General features: G+C 35.9%; 1 protein-coding gene and 1 pseudogene across 3 annotated transcripts in view; both read right to left on the reverse strand.

The window, feature by feature from the left end:
- KLRD1 (killer cell lectin like receptor D1) overlaps positions 1-17,970 on the reverse strand; it is a 37,467-nt gene extending 19,497 nt beyond the window's left edge. Inside the window, exons 1-3 of one of the 3 annotated variants that reach the window (XM_027594119.2) lie at positions 17,832-17,970; positions 14,390-14,608; positions 7,146-7,342 (exon numbers count right to left, since the gene is read on the reverse strand). The gene's annotated coding sequence lies outside the window, so the exon portion shown is untranslated. Of the gene's footprint in view, positions 1-600; positions 3,232-7,145; positions 7,343-14,389; positions 14,609-17,831 lie in introns of those variants that run through there. The other 2 variants (XM_027594120.2, XM_027594118.2) reach the window with 2 other exon arrangements.
- An 889-nt stretch (positions 17,971-18,859) lies between these two features.
- Positions 18,860-18,936, reverse strand: LOC113923317 (annotated as a pseudogene).
- Between the last annotated feature and the right edge of the window lie 278 nt (positions 18,937-19,214).

Raw genomic sequence — 19,214 nt, forward strand, 5'->3', positions numbered from 1 at the left:
TAAACATGAGGTGTCAAAAGTCAGTAGTTTCAAGTGTCTGAGTCTGGTTCTTTTCTTAGATCTGTAAACTTGAATGGATTACATAACCCTTTTGATATTTATTTTCATCATCAGAGAAGGTAAAAATGCAAGGAAATAGTTTATTAAAATATATTGTAAGAATAGTTTAATGTATCAACATAAAGATAACTTATAAATACTTTTAACATCTAATAAGTGCTCAAAAACATTAGGATATATACACATATAATGTATATGTAATATATAATGTACATATATTATGGACAGGGGCCATTAATTACATTCAGTTTGGAGATTAAAGTTTTTCAAGAAGGATGTCTGGATTCGGATATGACTCTGGCTCTTTTGGTCAGACTTCATCGGCAGCTCAGTACACATTATGTGTGTAAAAGGTGCACTTACTGTACAGAATATTTCTAACCACAGACTTGTTGCTGCTTGAGATAACATTTAATGCTTACACTAGCCTTGACATAACTGTACCATCCTGAGGATGGTAAATGGGTATTGGGCAAAGGAAATAGCATGTCTGCTGTTTTGTAACTACTATAAAAGATACTGGGAATCAAAGCAGTTTACCTGGTCATGGAACAGAAGATAAAGTTTAAGGAGGAGATGGGACTCCTTGGGTGGCTCAGTCGTTAAGCGTCTGCCTTCGGCTCAGGTCATGATCCTGCGGTCCTGGGATCGAGCCCCACATCAGGATCTCTGTTCAGTGGGAAGCCTGCTTCTCCCTCTCCCACTCCCCCTGCTTGTGTTCCCTCTCTCACTGTGTCTCTCTCTGTCAAATAAATGAATAAAATCTTCAAAAAAAAAAAAGTTTAAGGAGGAGACAAGGAGACCAAAAGTGAGGTTTGCAAGCCTGGATGTGGATATCATTATCACTTTAATGTCATTATCTGTGTCATTATCATTTGGGCAAACATGACCACAGGAAATGACACTAAATTCAGAATTATGACAGCATTTACCCACTAAGAGAGGAGGAAGTTAGAGGAAAGAGCCAAACACAAAGAAAAATAACATGAAGATCATAAATCATTGATTAGACTGTAAATACTGGAGTTATATTTTAGATGTGGTCTTCTTTTATCTGGACTTTTCTCCTGATAGAATGCTTACCAGTAGCATATTTTATAGATGGAAAAGGTAAATAAGTAAGGACACAAAAAACTAACATTTAAGCTGCCATGGAGAAATAATATGGTTAAATAATACAATACAAAAGTTACTGGAGTGCCTGTGTATATAAAAGTTTGTGAAAAGAATTGTTTCTCCCTGAGCTCCTCCTGAACTGTTATTATAACAACACAGTGACTGGAACAGAAAGTTTTCAAAATAGACAGTCAATTTATGTGAGAGGAAAAAGAAGTCAGTATATGGCAAAAATCATTCCAGGAATACAAGTGAATCAGTCATGATTTTGCTGGGTGTTTTAAAAGAAGCAACCCATTCTTTGCAATAGGTAGCAAGACACCATACTTAAATGTTAATTTTATCAAGAACATGATCTAAAGGTGAGAGCTTATTTTGTAAATAGTAACGTCTTTTTGAAAATAAGAAAATGTTATTCTAATCCAGGTTAACATGCAACATCACTATCATAGTGTACCAATAACACCAATATAGCCAAAAACTAAGAGAGATGGAGAGACAGACAGAGAAATCAAGCAGAATAGATCAGAGGTTGTTCTTTTATACAGTGGTTTCTCACCATTTCTTTAAAAGAGATAGAACTGAAAATTAAGTGATGTGCAAAATACAAATATAGCCCCCAATTCTGTATCCAAAATCCCTGGAAATAAATGTATTAAGAGATTCACAATTTTGTCTTTTAAAATATAATTTGTGCATATTCATAAGTTAACAATAATAGTGGAATTTGGTGGTGGTTCACCCTATAACTAAGCACAACAATATTTCCTTAGCAAAATATATAAAACCAAACTCATAATCAACTGAGTTCAGGTTTTGGAGCCAAACTAATAAAAATATTTTATCTTATAGATATTTGGTTTTTAGCATTATAGATAAGCAAGTGGGAAGTTGTATCTCCCTAGTCAATATATGCATTAAAGTAAACTCAATTCTTTCTTCAAAACCTTTTTTCCAAAATCCTTCCCCTTCCTACCAAACCCTTCCATATGTAGTTTCATACTGATAATTTATCTGAGAAATCCTACCCACATGGTACAGTAAGGAGACTGACACAAATTGGATAAGATACATTTACTCTCTACAGAATATTGTGCTAACAAATCATATTTTTATTTGGATATGAGAAACATCTGTCCCCAGATATTGTGATTCTATGCCATGGTCAATCTGGTTTCTTCCACAATCATTTTCCTCTTTGGTCTCCATGGCCTTTCCCTGCTCTGCCCATAATTCCTGCAAAACACATTTCATAGGTTCCATGGCCAACCCACTTTCAGTTAGGTTTAGTCAATGGGAGCAACTGGCTTGATATTTGGAAGGTGGGAAGAGGGGAGAAGCATGGTGTTTTTTCTTCCCTCTCTCTGCTTCGGACTTTATCTCTTGCCATGGCTGCACATACAATGTGGTCCTGCCACACAATTGCCTCTTCTTCCCAGCTCCCACCAGGAACCATCCACTGTCGTTCCAGTTCCCAGCATGTGGTTCTGGGGACCCCTCCTCCTCCCTCAGTCCCTCCATCTCTAGGAATGGCACAAGCTTTCTGTTTTGATCATCTCTGTGCTGTCTTCTTTCTCCTGTTACCTTTTGGGCTGTCCAACTGCTTTATAAATATTTTCCTATATTAAATTCCCTCCATTTTCCTATACTAAATTCCCTCCATTTAATGATCTGCCATAGGCTTTGTTTACCCGCTGGATCCTCACCAGCACACTACCTTACTTTAAATAAGATTCAAACTATTTGCCACACCTTCACTTTCCTGACTAGTCCTCTGATTTCCTTTCCTACCTCATTGACTGCTCTAGCCCCCATGCCTTCTTAGTCTTCCTCAAACAAAGCATGCAATCTTACATCTTAGAGTCTTTGGATTGTTTGTACGGTTCCGCCCCCAACTATTTTAGAGCCTTGCCCCCTCACTTCATTTGGACCTACTCAAAGGTCACCCCTTTAAGATGTGAACCTCTCTGACCACACCTTAATTTGTGCCTGTATCATTCTATATGATCTATAATATTTCCTGTGACAGATGAAGAGGCCAAAATTCCTTCATCAGGACCAACAACTGAAATTCAAAATCTAAAGTGATTCACTATTTTAAATGTATTCTGACATGTAAGTTTTATGTCAAGTGTATTTTTATTGAATGTCTATATCTTTATAGGCACTTTATCTTATAGACAGTTCTATGACTAGGTAATATTGACAGATATTAGAGAGATCAGATAGTTTGATTTTAATAAATAGAATAAACAAAACAGGGACATTTAACTACCAGAAGAGTTGATTTTCAAACAGACAAGAATACCAGATAACCTAGGAAGATTGGAACCAAAAGAGATTTTAGATTATTGATATTGTTAACAGAATTTAGATAAAAAGGAGTATATTTCTGGGTTAATCAGTGTTACTCAGGGTTCCAAAATCCTGTTCATAAAAGTAAAACTATTAAAATAATTGAGATACTGCCTGTGTAAATTTAGGGTCAAGGTTTCTCTCAATTTCCTTTGAACTTGATATGTAGTTTTGTTCTTTACCTGCTTCCCTGGTGTCTCCAATAATATAAGTAATTCTCAGAGAGTTACATCTTTCAGTTATTGTCAACTACAAGAACATGCCAGTTCAGCAGTTCAAATTTCCAGTTCAGTACAATAACAAAATTATGAAATGTAATGTAAATTTTAAATTTTTCTCCTTCTTATAGCTTCAGCTGAACTCAGACCAGAAAAACAGCACAGAATAAGGGGTGTGTCTGACTTCTCTCTTTGTCCCACTGCAGTCTCAGGGAGTTCCTGGAGAAGTCCCCCTGAAACCCTATATGTGCAGGTCCTATGACATGGGCCATTAACCTCCACTGGTTTGTGGTCTAGTTCCGATTCTTCCCTGGAACTGAAGACACCGTGTGTCCCATGAGAGACTAAACATCCAAAAGAGTTTCATAAGGCTCATATCATGGTTGCAGCAGGGCTGAATGTATTCCATGCCTCATGCAGCTCTCATGTCTGCCAGCATTTATTGGCTCGTGGCTGAATCATTCCAATTTCTGCTTCCATGATGACATTGCCTTCCCTTTTGTACTCAAATCTCCCTCTGCCTCCCTCTTCTGCAAATACTTGTGATTACATTTCATGCCCACCTGGAAAATCCAACATACTCACTCCATCTCAAGATTCTTAACTTCATCACTTCTGCAAAGTCCTTTTGCCATAGAAGGTAATATTGACAGTTTCCAGTGATTGTGATGTGGATATTTTGGGGGCCATTATTCAGACTACCATATAACCCAAGATGCCCCAAGTTGAGTTTTGCCCCCACCTGGGCCCTTTTTAGCCCACAAGAAACACTCAGACAGTTTATCCCAGTATTGCAGACATACCATTGTGTTCTCAGGGGAACTTTCACTACTCTGTCCCATAGGCTACTTCAGTGGGCATGATGTTAATATCTTTTATTCCTAATGCCACACCCACATCCATTCTCCGTAATTCTTTGTTGCATTCTATGCTCCTGGAAGCTGAACTTGTATCAACTGCATCACTCAGCCAGCCCTGCGCTTTGGCTTCTGGCTAGTTTCAATCACGGGGAGACATCGACAGGAAAGGTGAGAGGAGAAAGTAGGCAAATTATTTAATTCTTCAGTTTCTCCCTGACTAATCAGGACCTGGAAATGGCTAAAATCTGCCCCTGTGAACTCCTGGTATTCTTCTGACACTCAACAGTGGAGCACAACATGATCATTATCCTACAAAACATTGCCTAGGATATATATTACTAAAAAAATCAATGTATTCTATTCATTAAGGAATAAAAACTGAGTCCTGATAAAGTGCTCTGTGGTAGTTTTCTAGAATATTGGCTGCTAAAAAATATTTGTCATATAATTACTAAATAAATAAACCATCTGTATTCTGAAATGATATATGTGGCATTTTTTCAGAAAGGTACATTTTCTTTAGCATTTAGCCCAGCGGTTATTTTTAGTTTAATCATCATGCTTCTGGTCAATATGCTCTAAGTACTAAAGCTGTTGCTGACATATATACTCACTGTCCACTCCTCTGTACAGAATATTTCCAACCACAGTGTTGTTAATATTTGAAAGTTCGTTTAGCACCTAAACCACTGTTGATGTTTTTGTAATGACTCTTGGGGATCACAAGGGAGGCTATAGTAAAAGAGATTGAAATTTCTGATGAAAAAACAATTCTACTGTAGAAGATATTGGAAGTAAAACCTGAGTAGCTGGCCAAGAAGCAGTAGAATTAGCTTCAAGGAAGAGAAGGAAATCAAGACTGGGATTTACAAGCTTGGATGTAGGGATCACTACCACTGTAACAGTCACATTTCCATCCTTATGAGTTGGACACACATCATCACAATTAATAACATTAGCTTCAGCATCATGACTGCTTTTTTCTTTGAAAGAGGAAGGAGGGAAGAATGAAGAGAAACCTCACAAAGTGAAATAACATGAGGCTAGAAAAATCTTTGATGTAATGAGACTGAGATACAACATGAGGATGAAAATATTTCTGATGCGGGGAGCTTGGGTGGCTCAGTCGTTAAGTGTCTGCCTTCAGTTCAGGTCATGACCCCAGGGTCCTGGGATCGAGCCCCGCATCGGGCTCCCTGCTCTGCAAGAAGCCTCCTTCTCCCTCTCCCACTCCCCCTGCTTGTGTTCCCTCTCTTGCTGTGTCTCTCTGTCAATTAAAAAATTAAAAAATCTAATAAAAATAAAAAATTTAAATTTAAATTTAAAAAAAAGAAAAGAGGGGTACCTGGGTGGCTCAGTTGGTTAGGCGACTGCCTTTGGCTCAGGTCATGATCCTGGAGTCCCGGGATCGAGTCCAGCATTGGGCTCCCCTGCTCAGCAGGGAGTCTGCTCCTCTCTCTGACCCTACCCCCTCTTGTGCTCTCTCTCTCACTCTCTCTCTCTCTCAAATAAATAAAATGAAATCTTAAAAAATATAAATAAAAAAGAAAAGAAAATATCTCTGATGCGAGTCCTACATAAGACTATGTAAATGTTAATCATTTCCAAATATGTGTTTCTTGGAAATTTCTTCTCAATTGGGTCTATTTAAGTAACATATTTTGTAAATAAAAATAATGAGAAAGTAAATGCATAGAAGAATCCCTGTCATACTATTTATATGAAACACTCTTTTATAATCTTAAACTTTCTACAAAAATAAATTGATGGATAAGAAAATTTTTGTAAAACACATTCAGGCATTCATATTAGAGAAACAGAAAGCTAGGCCATGATAAAAATAATTTCTGAAATAATAAGTAGGTAAAATAGCTGTGGTTTGCTGAATATATTGAAAGAAACAATTCATTCTTAGCAATCAGTAACAAAAACTCTGCATTTAAGTGGCAGTTTTAAGAAGAATATAGTTTAAAATTAAAGACTTCCTTTGCAAATAGTGCTAATGGCTTATAAATCCATGCTTATGATGAAACACAGCCCGTATGGAATGCACAAGGGAAGTAAGTGTCAGAAAATAAAGAGGAATTATTAAAACATCACTATTTCAGGGATTGTTCTTAAGTACATATTATGTGGGCCAAGAAGGGGTGAGAAAGATAGATGCAGACATTTCTTTTGTGTATTTTTGAGGAGGCCTTACCAAAACTCAACAATACCAAATACCTGTGGATGGTAGAGAGCATGAAAATCCATCAAATACTTTAAATATTAGGCATTTCGAATGACTTGACAATAAAATGTACACCATTGTCAGACTGCAAATGATCTGGAAAGCTGAAAACCTGACACAGATTATTTTCAAATTTTTGGCTAATCAGACTAGAATAGTAGCAGTTTTGTCTAGACACCTGCTGACATCAATGAGTTACTACTGATAACTCCGAGGTCAAATACGTGATGTAGTTAATCTGCCAGTAGGGGGTGGGGCAATGCCTTACATGTTGTGGTCTCTTCCAACAGAAAACAATAGGATCACCTTAGCCAGGGGTTACAGGTCTGGCACGCAGTGGTAGTCTCTGAATCAGAAACAGAGTCCCATATTTTGTGGCAGTCTATGATGGCCCTATGTTGTGTCCAGTATGAAGATGGATCCAGGCAGCAATGGTAGCAATCAATAGTGCAGATTCAATCAACAGCTTGATTCTTATCATTCTTTTCAAAAAATATGAGCATCTACAGGAGAGACACAGACAGTTAAATGAATAGCTGTAGATTCTTTCTATAGTTTACAGCCCAGAAGTGGAGTGTCTTAAGGGCCCCCTGGGGGTAGGTTTCCAAATCTAGGCCACATCAGTAGGCCACTGGCAACAATCCATCCATGAGTCAATAAAAACATAAGATTCCTTGATGAACATGGACGCAAAAATTCTCACCCAAATACTAGCCAATAGGATCCAACAGTACATTAAAAGGATTATTCACCATGACCAAGTGGGATTTATCCCTGGGCTGCAAGTTTGGTTCAATATCCACAAATCAATCAATGTGATACAATACATTAATAAAAGAAAGAACAAGAATCATATGATCCTCTCAATAGATGCAGAAAAAGCATTTGACAAAGTACAGCCTTTTTTCTGGATCAAAACTCTTCAGAGTATAGGGATAGAGGGTACATACCTCAATATCATAAAAGCCATCTATGAAAAACCCACAGCGAATATCATTCTCAATGGGGAAAAACTGAGAGCTTTTCCCCTAAGGTCAGGAACATGGCAGGGATGTCCACTATCACCACTGCTATTCAACATAGTATTAGAAGTCCTAGCCACAGCAATCAGACAACAACAACAAAAAAATAAAAGGCATCCAAATCGGCAAAGAAGTCAAACTCTCACTATCAGCATGGTACAGCTGGCTGGGTGGCTTCCAACAAGCACTTAAAGTATGTTGATTTGCAGGTTAACCCACCAAGTAGAACGCCCAATACTTTCTCCAAACCAGTAAGGTGTTGGACCTCCTTGTTGGATGTGGAAATAGAGATGAAGAGACAGCAGTGTTTTTTGACTTCTGGAGAAATTAATATTGTGAACCAATCCATGTTGCCCCAAGAAACTTTAGTTGGAGAGCAAATTTTTGAATTTTGTGGGGTTTTACCAACACCCCTTTCAGTCCCCCAATCCTGGCAGAGATATGATAACACTGCAGCCAGGCCTGTTGAGGCCAAGGCTTCTGGCTTTCCACCCAAGAGAGTATCATCTATATAGTGAATGCTTGCTTTCGATGTTGGTGGGTAAAGACATTCCCTATAAATCCCGATTTACACCCCATCCCCATACACACACACATATACACTAGTGGCAAATGCCAGGGATTTTGCCCCTCTCGAACAGCTCGACATTGGTCTCTTCTGATCAAGAGAACCCGTCTGGTGCTGATGGAATGGAGAAGTACCAGCATAGAATACATCAATTCCTACTATACATTCATACATAGAAGCAACAAGAGCAGAATATTGAATTGGCCCTGAAGTCACCACCTATAAGATCTTGTTAACATTGCTTTCCCACTGTGAATCCTGACAACTCCATCAGCTGAAACTAGGGTATACTCTTTCCCCATAAGATTTGGTGTCACGATGACATGGGTGACTATCAAACAGAACCATATTAGATATGATTTAATAGGCAATAATTTATAAGCAAAAAGAATATTCTATTTGGTTTCTGTGTTAGAGAATTCCATGAAACTTTTTGTTTGTGGGGAGGGAAGGATATTTGTTAATGTGTCGATCAAACTAAAGCCACTGGTTTTATTTTTTTAATTTTTAAAAGATTTATTTATTTATTTGAGAGAGAGAGAGAGAGAGGAGTGCAAGTAGGGGGAGGAACAGAGGAGGAGAGAAAGAGAGAGAATCTTAAGCAGACTCCCCACCGAGCACAGAGCCCGATAGAGGGATTGATCTCACAACCCTGAGATCATGACCTGAGCTGAAATCAAGAGTCGGAGACTTAACAACTGAGCCACCCAGGTGCCCTTAAAGCCACTGATTTTAATTTGGACTTTGATTGAATTTTTGAATATTCAAACTTTTTTATACATGCAGGAATCCATAATTTGTAGGTGTTTGCTGTGGTTATGCATAGATATGTGTTAAGACAACACCCAGAAGTTATAAAAAATATATATTTAGGCATATTTGACTCTGAATGAACAAGAAACATTTGAATGTAAGACATATCTGAAACTGGACTCCTAACGTCTTACTTCTCCAAACCTCCTCCTTCCCCACTCTCCCTCATTTTGGTTGATGGCCACAGTATTGTTCATTTGCTCAGAGCAAATGAACAGCTCCAAAGTCTGGCTTTTGACCATTTTCACTCCCTACCTGCTGCAAACCATCATCACCTGAGGTCTGCATTACTTCAATAGCAACTTCCAGTATCTTCTACATCTCCCCTTATCCCATTCCAGTTCTTTCTCATCCAGTACCTACAATTATCCTTTTAAAACACAACTCAGATCCCATCATTCCTCTGATGAAAACCTTGCAATGGCTTCCCAATTCTCTCAATATGAAAACCATAATCCTCACAGTGCCCGCACCTGCCCCTATGCCCATTATTTCTCCAACTCATCCCACACTACTCTCAAACTTGGGTCACTCCGCACCAATCACACTAGTCTCCTTGCTGTTGTTCCTCCAACATAGCAGCCTTAACACTGCTGTTTCTCATTTCTGGAATTGGTATTCCCCTGCTATCCACAGGGCTTATTCCCTTTAATCCTTTATGACTGCTTACTGTCACCTTCTCATTTTCTCAAACCCATAGCATACCTCCAGATATTTAAACCACAACTGTGGGCTTGTTGGTCTAGCCCTATGGATTGTTAGTTCATCAGGAAAGGGGGCCTTGCTTTATTTTTGTGTATCCTCACTATTCTCTATAGGAATTCATTACATAAGCAAGCTTCTGTCTCTTGATAATATGCTTTCGTTTCTCCAGCCCCAAACTGAGGTCCCCTTTTACTTATTTCTATATGAGGAAAAAGGGGCCTAAATGATGGTGTAACTGCATGATTATCTACACAGTTTCTATGTACATGATACCTCTTCTATAGACATTTCAAGTATCTGGGTTCAAATGTGCTCATTCCTTTCCCATGGCCTACAAAGTCCTCTTGCTTCTTCCAGAGTGAAGGTCTGTCCTTAAGGAGGATATCCTTGGAAAAGAGGAATGAATGTTTTCACAGTTGTCTTAAATGGGATCCAGGATTTGGACTAAGCCTTTTTCATAAACACAAAGAATCACTTCACATACCAACTTGTACTGGTTTGATGCCTGCACATCATGGCACACTGGTCTCAGATTTTCCAGACAACATCCAGGGGTAAATGGGCAGGTTTCTCTCAATGAGGTGCATGGCTGTTTCCACAGTGACCAGCACACCAATTGGACCTGTTCCAGCACTGCAATGAACTAAGATGGGTTCACCATCCACTCTCACCAACCTCACATAATTTACACATTCCAGAAAGTCCGAGGAGCCACTGGGAACACTGAGATCAGGCCATGTGACATACTAGAGATACCACTACAACAGGTTTAATGAAACAGTTTCATTTTCTCACATGTTCTCGATAAATGTTCTTTAAAATCTTGGAGCTGCAGATTTAGTTTATTTAATTTACTTAAATGTCCGCCATATAACCTAATTGGAAAGGCTAATCTTTACTGTCAGATTCATTAGCCCAGTATGATTGACTTTCTTCTGGAAAATGTCTAACTTGTTATTTCTATTGAGATAAGCATATACATTTTCATGACAGTGATCCATGTCTGATACCTAATTCTAAGATAGATAAGGCAGAGAGTCTTGCCAGGAGTTTGTTATCTAGACTAAATGAGTCAGGCTCCCTGCTCAATAGGGAGTCTGCTTCTCCCTCTCCCTCTGCCCCTCCCCACCACTCATGCTCTCTCGCTCTCAAATAAATAGATAAAATCTTAAAAAAAAAAGAGGTCTACCTCAGCTTCTTGAGAAATGCAAATTAATGTTAGTTCTGGACAGTTAACTATGTAACACCTTGCAATCAGAAGACTTTTTTTTGTTGTTGTTAAACAAATTCTGCATCAGGAATTATGTCTAGTTTGTGAAAAAAATATTCACGTCCCTAACTTCTCAGTATTCTACCTTTCATGAAATCATCTTTTAAAAACAACCCATTGTCACATCAATGATAGCTTTGAGATTTTTGGTAAACTCATAATTTACATTATATTGAAGTTATTAAAATAACATTATATCCAAAAATATTATTTTCAATTAAAAGAATAATTCTTGCTCTGCTTTGTATTCCATGTATCTGATCTATTTAAGTCTACTATTGTTATGTGGGTTAACTAATTAGCCAAACCTCTAGTTGGCTGTCAGGAAAAGTGATGTTTTAATATACTGTGGCCTTTGGAAGGGGATTAATTTCATGAATTTAGTAAGAGATCATATCTAGGAATCCAGTCAGTAGGGACTAAGCATCTTCATTTTTTTCAAGTGGGTATTTGTTTGCTAAATCTGGCAACTAAGTCTTAGGATAAAAATGTGCTAAAACTAAATCAGCTACCCAGATCAGTAAAAGGACAATTTCCTTATTTAAATAGCTTCCCTGAAGGCAGGCTTCATGTAGATTTCCAGGCTACATTAATAGCACTTCTCTGGTTAAAAAGGTCACTAGGCCAAGATTTTATTTTGTGTGTTTTTTTGTTTTGTTTTTCAGTTTATGAGATATAATTTGTATATAATATCATATAAGTTTAAGGTGTGTAACATAATGATATGATGTATGTATATATTATGAAGTGATTACCATAATAAGTTTAGTCAACATCAATTACTTCAAATAGTTACAATTTTTTTTCTTATAATGAGAAATTTTCAGATCTACTCTTAGCAACTTTCAAATATACAGTATTGTTAACTATAATTATTATACTATGCATTACATCCCCAGAATTTATCTTATAACTGAAAGTTTATACCTTTGACCACTTTTACCCATTACCCCACCCACTGCACCCCACATCTGGCAATTGCAAATCTGATCTCTGTTTCTATGAGTCTGTTGTGTGTGTGTGCTTTAGATTTCACATATAAGTCAGAGCATATGGTATTTGTCTTACACTGTTTACTTATTTCACTTAGCATAACACCCTCAAGGTCACTCATGTTATCTCAATTGGCAGGATTTTCTTGTTTTTTTTTTAATTTTTTATTGTTATGTTAATCACCCTACAGTACATCATTAGTTTTTGATGTAGTGTTCCATGATTCATTGTTTGTTCATAACACCCAGTGCTCCATGCAGAATGTGCCCTCTTTAATACCCATCACCAGGCTAACCCATCCCCCTACCCTCCTCCCCTCTAGAACCCTCAGTTTGTTTTTCAGAGTCCAAGGATTTTCTTGTTTTTAACAGCTAAACAGTATTACATGACAGATATATACCACATTTTATTTATTCACTCATCCATCAATGGACGCTTAGTTTGTTTTATGTCTTTGTTATTGTAAATAACGTTGAAATGAACATACAGCAGATATCTCTTTAGGATAGTGATTTCATTTCCTTTATATATACCCAGAAATAGAATCACTAGATGATATGGTAGTTCTATTAAATTTTTTGAAGAACCTCCATACTGTTTTCCATAGTGGCTCTACCAATTTACACTACCAACAATAATGCACAAGGGTCCCTTTTCTCCACATTCTCATCAGCATTTGTTATCTCTCATCTTTTTTTATTACAGTCATTCTAATACGTGTGAGGTGATATCTGATGGTTTTGATTTGCACTTCCTAAAAATTAGTAATGTTGAGCACTTTTTCCTTTGCCTCTTGACCATTTGAATATTTAGAGGGGAAAACGTTTATTCAAGTCCTTTGTCCATTATTTAATTGGATTATTTGGGGTTTTTTGCTATTAAGTTCTACGAGTTCCTTGTATATTTTAGATATTAACCCCTTATGAGATATGGTTTATAAATATTTTCTCCCATTCAGTAGGTTGCTTTTTCATTTTGTTGATCATTTCTTTTGCTGTGCAGAAGTTTTTTGATTTGATGTAATCCCATTTGTTTACTTTTGCTTTTGTTGCTTCTGCTTTGTTGCCATGTCCAAACAATCTTTGCCAAGACCCATGTAAAGATTATTTCCTATGTTTACTTCTAGGAGTTTTATGGTTACAGGCCTTACATTTAAATCTTTAATCCATTTCAAGTTAAATTTTGTGAGTAGTTAAGAGAGAGGTCTATTTTCATCCATTTGCATGTGAATATCCAATTTTCCAAACACTATTGAAGAGACTGGCATTTCTCCATTGAGTATTCTTGGCTTCCTTATCAAATATTAGTTGGCCTTATACGCAAGGGTGTATTTCTTGGTCCTCAGTTCTGTTCCATTGGTCTATGTGTCTGTATTTATGCCAGAACCATACTGTTTCAATTCAGTTTTCTAATATAGCTTCAAATCAGGAAGTATCGCTTTTGGTAGTGTGGACATTTTAGCAATATTAATTTTTCAATCCATGAACATGAGATAATCCTTCTATTTATTTGTACCTTTTTCAATTTCTTTCATCAATGTTTTATGGTTTTCAGAGTAGAGAGCTTTCACCACCTTGGGTAAATTTATTCCTAAGTACTTTAAGTATCTTATTGTTTTTGATGCTACTGTATATGGGATTGTTTTCTTTATTTCTTTGTCAGATTATTTGTTGTTACTGTATAGAAATGCTGCAATTTTTAGGTATTAATTTGGTATCCTGCAACTTTTCTGAATTCATTGGTTAGATCTAACAGATTTTTGGTGGAGTTTTTAGGATTTTGTATATATAAAATCTTGTCATCTGCAAATAGAGATAATTTTACTTCTTCCTTTCCAATTTTAATGTCTTTTATATCTTTTTCTTGTCTGGCTACTCTGTCAAGGACTTTCAGTACTCTGTTGAATGAAAGTGGTGAGAGTGGGTAGCTTGTCTTATTCCTAATCTTAAAGGAAAAGTTTTCAATCTTCCACCATTAAGTACAATGTTAGCTGTGGTCTTATTATATATAGCCTTATTATGTTGGGGTACGTGACTTCATTACCTAATTTTTTAAGAGTTTTTATCATGAACGGATGTTTATTTCACCAAATGTTTTTTCTGCATCTATTGATATGATCATATGATTTTTTTCTTTCATTCTATTAATGTGATGATCAGAGTGTAACAATTACTCTTACCTTTTAATGCAGTCCTTCTTGGTCTTTGTAGTCCAAAAGGGTACTTTACCCTCACTGTTGTGTTCTAGGATTTTCCCTATGGTGTCTTGTCTATGGATAGTTGCTGGTTGGTCTTCTTTGAAGGGGATGGAAGTCAGGAATGGCTTTTATTGTCATCTTGATGACATCACTCCCCCAGTATTTTAAAAGTATCCAAAATTAGTAATGTTTCTTTGTCACCTAACAGAAGAAAGTGTAAATATTCTCTAGAACAACTCATTTCATCCCAGGCTTATTAAATTCCCATAAATAAATTAGTAAGGCAGATAAGAAATTCAGTGCCAGAAACAAACATACTGAAAAATTAAGCACACAAGTAACAAGTCATTTTGGAAAGAAGCAGCAGGAACAAAATGACAGCTGAAGGTTTTAAATCATTACTGCAATTATCAAACACATTGTATAAATTTATATGTATATTTATATTCTTAATTTTAATTGTATTTACTATGTTTAAAGAAATATAGGGTGAGGGCGCCTGGGTGGCTCAGATGGTTAAGCATCTGCCTTCGGCTCAGGTCATGATCACAGGGTCCTGGGATCGAGTCCCGCATCAGGCTCCCTGCTCCTTGGGAGCCTGCTTCTCCCTCTGCCTCTCTCTCTCTCTCTCTCTCTCTGTCTCTCATGAATAAATAAATAAAAAGTTAAAAAAAAAAGAAATATAAGGTGAATTTAGAAATGTGTTTAGAGAACAAGAAACTTTAAAAATGATCAAATAGGTCTGAAAAGGTACTAAATAGAATTTCTAAAAAATAATAAAATAAAATAAATAAAATATTGGATAGATTTATCATCTACCTTGGCACAGATGAAGAGAAAATTAATGAATTGGAAGACATTTCTGCAACTACTGGTCAAAATATAGCATATAGAGGCAAAAAGAAAAAGATAAATATGAAGCAACCTCACTAGATGTCAAAGGTAGCATTTCAGAGTGAAAAGCAAAAAGAGGAGATGTGGTCTCTGTGAAATTAATAGCGAAGACTTTTTCAATCCACTGATAATGACACACCACCCCACATATTTATGAAGTCTAATTAACATCAAGCAGAATACAAGAAAAAAAAAGAATTTCACAAAAAAACACATTATAGTAGAAACTGAAGAACACCAAGAACAATGATAAATTTCCAAAAGCAGCACTAAGGAAAAGGCAATTACTGCAAATAAGCAACATATATTCTACCTGCTGTTTCAACAGCAAAAATGGAAATAAGAAGAAAGTGAATGATGCATGTGCTATATCGACAGAAAATGAATCAAGATAAAACTCAATACCCAGGCGGGTTTCCCAAGCATGAGGGAAAAAAATATGTATTTTTCAAACAAAACCTGAGAGAAATTGGCATTTTTATTCAATAAAGAAACAGTATTGTTTGAAACTTCATTAGATTGTCCAAATCTGATCTCTTTGGTCTGCTTGATGTTTGTCAGAAGTATGTTAAAATTTCCTTAAATGATTGCATTATGTTTATTTCTCTTTCTGTATACACATATCATTTATCTTTGTTATATTTTGAAGTTATATTAAAAGATTATATTAGGGGTGCCTGGGTGGCTCAGTCGGTTGTGTCCAACTCTTGGTTTCAGCTCAGGTTGTGATCTCAGGGTGGTGAGATCCAGCCCTATATCTGGCTCCATGCTCAGTGGGGAGTCTGCTTGAGATTCTCTCTCTCCCTCTCCCTCTGCCCCTCCCCCTGCTCATACTCTCTGTCTAAAATGAATAAATAAATTGTTAAAAAATATTATATCAAAATTGTGATATATTACTACCAAATTGAAACTTTTATACTAATTATTAAGAAATCTACCTTAAATACTACATTTTGCACAGTGTATTTTGTCAGATTTTAGAAGCTATAATTGCTTTAATTTGTGTGCATCATGCATATTTTCATCTCTTATTTTCAAACACTTCATACTTATCTATTAAATGCGGCTTTTGTAAATAGCATATAACATTTTTTTCTAAAGCCATGTGCTAATTTTTATCTCTTTACTGGAGCATTTAGAGCGTTCACATTTATTGACAATATATTTTCTTTTTTTTTTAAGATTTTATTTATTTGTCAGAGAGAGAGAGAGTGAGCACAAGCAGGGAGAGCGGCAGGCAGAGGGAGAAGCAAACTCCCTGCTGAGCAGGGCGCTGGATGTGGGACTTGATCCCAGGATCCTGGGAACATGTCCTAAGCCAAAGGCAGATGCTTAACTGACTGAGCCACCCAGGCATCCCAGGTATATTTTCTTTTTTACCAATATCATAATTTTGTGCTTTCTCTTTGTCCTACTTATTCTTGGGCTTTCCCCCCTCCTTTCTAGCTTCTTCTGTATTTATTTATTTTTCTCAATCTATGTTTCTTCCCTAATTTTTTTTGAAGTTATATTTTCCATCCTGTCAGCATTTACTCTAGAATTTAATGCATGTGTACTCAAATTATCAGTGTCTGAAATTGATCATTATCTTTACACTCTTCCAAAACAATATAAGGCCCAAGAATGGTCTATGGTCTCCCAAATTATATACTTTTGTTGTGAAGTTTAATTCTATTGATCAAAGGTGAGGGCAGGGGCCCCTGTGGTCACTGTGGTGTGAATATATCAGAGCATACTTTAGCTGAAAATAAAACACTTTATTCCTACCAACGATAAAAATAAATGTTCAACAGTCACACAAAAATGGAAAACCACATAGGTAAACTAAAAATCTACCAAGTTAGTCACTTAAATATTATTACACTACAATCTTAAATTACCAGGTTAGGCAGATATTATTGTATTAGAAACACATGCATAACAACATTTATTTTCCTACAAAATATAATATAAAATCATGTTATGAAATACTTTGTGACTTTTCACCACTTAATATATTATGGAATATTATCCATATCTGTATTTGAAGAACTCCCTTATTTATATTTAATGACTGTATAAGCTTTACTGAGGGAAGACATTATAATTCATTTAATTATTTAATTTATTGATAGTTAAATTATTCTTTTTACTTTTTTAAACAAAACATTCATTGGTCACTTGAAAAATTAGAAAGTTATGAATAATTATGTTAACAGTACATTGAGGAAACAGGGTTGTATCATTTTCACTTTCTATAGGAGTCATTCTAATATCTTTTCAATTATTTGTAATGAGAATGGATACTTATAACTATAAAAAAGATATTTCCAAAAATCAGTATCTGTTATAATCTTATTCAAATACAGTATATCATTTATTTATGTAAATGTTTTAGTATTTATTGTTTATTCATTCTTTTTTAAAAATATGGCAGAGAAGAAATTAGTATGGTTAAGATAATTTTAAACGTTATTTTTGGGAATAAAAATGTGCTTCATTATGCATAGAAGAATAACAAATTTAATCTATAGGGACTGGATTACATTACCTTTTATTTTCTTAAGTGGAGAAAGTAGTTTACATATAAAGTTAGAGTAAACATCCTGTCTGATGATGCAATATGGAGATCTGTTTTCTGGATTCTGTCTCATTCTTAACACTCTGCTCATCATCTGACCCGGGCAATCTGATCGAAACTATGGAACCAAACACATCGGCACTGTCCCGTCCTTGTCTTGATCTTCATGCTTCGCCAGTGGAATTTCATGAAATAAATACAGGTAAAATCAGATACTGCCGTTATTGCTAAGTAGTCCCTTTATTTAATGAGAAAATAATATTATAAACAACAAAGTTCATAGCCAGATACATTCAAATGAGGAATTAAAAATCTTTTCTCTGTATGAATCAATTTCGGATTTTCCAGTTGAAGATGATTTAAATTTCAGACAATCATCATTTGATAAGTAAATATTTACAATGGGGTTAGATTTAAGATCATTCAGAAAATGTTACTGACTTGGTGGCTGAGTTCTACTTTACTTGTATACTAAAGGAGTACATGCAATATATTGCTAAGGGACTTTACCTACCTAATGAGAATCAGATGATTTTTTTCACGCTCTTTTAATTAAGATTAAATTCAACTAGAGGAAGGGGCAAGATAGGCATTTAAATTAAGTTTTATATTTCTACTCTTGCTTTTGCAACCAGTGTTACTCTTAATGCTACTGCCCATTATATTCTTACAATCACTATTCTACATGGCTACTATTACTACTTCTACAATAATAAGATCATTTGCATGATTTTTTTCCTCATATACCTTTGTACATGATTGCTTCAAACAGTATGCTATCGATTTTATATACATTTAATCTCCACAATATATCTATGAATGGTTATCTTTATTTTATAAAGAAACTAAGAATTAAAAAAGACAAAGAATTGTCATATTTTACAAAGCAGCTACATGATTGAGCAAATTTTAATACTTTCTCATAAGCATAGGATGGGGCAATTTTTTTTCTTTTCTTTCTTTCTTTCTTTATTTTACATTTTTTTATTTTATTATGTTATGTTAATAACTATATATTACATCATTAGTTTTTCTAGTAACGAACTATAGAAATGATCCCTGAAAGTATAGTCTTCATCATTAGTTTTTGATGTAGTGTTCCATGATTCATTGTTTGCGTATAACACCCAGTGCTCCACGCAGTACGTGCCCTCTTTAATACCCATCACCAGGCTAACCCATCCCCCCACCCCACCCCCCTCTAGAAGCCTCAGTATGTTTCTCAGAGTCCATAGTCTCTCATGGTTCTTCTCCCCCCTCTGATTCCCCCCTTTCATTTTTCCCTTCCTACTATCTTCTTCTTTTTTTAACATAATTTTTGTTTCCAGTTTTAGTATGCTTTTCAATTGTATG

Source organism: Zalophus californianus, chromosome 9 (assembly GCF_009762305.2).
Source record: "Zalophus californianus isolate mZalCal1 chromosome 9, mZalCal1.pri.v2, whole genome shotgun sequence".
Lineage (NCBI taxonomy): Eukaryota > Metazoa > Chordata > Mammalia > Carnivora > Otariidae > Zalophus > Zalophus californianus.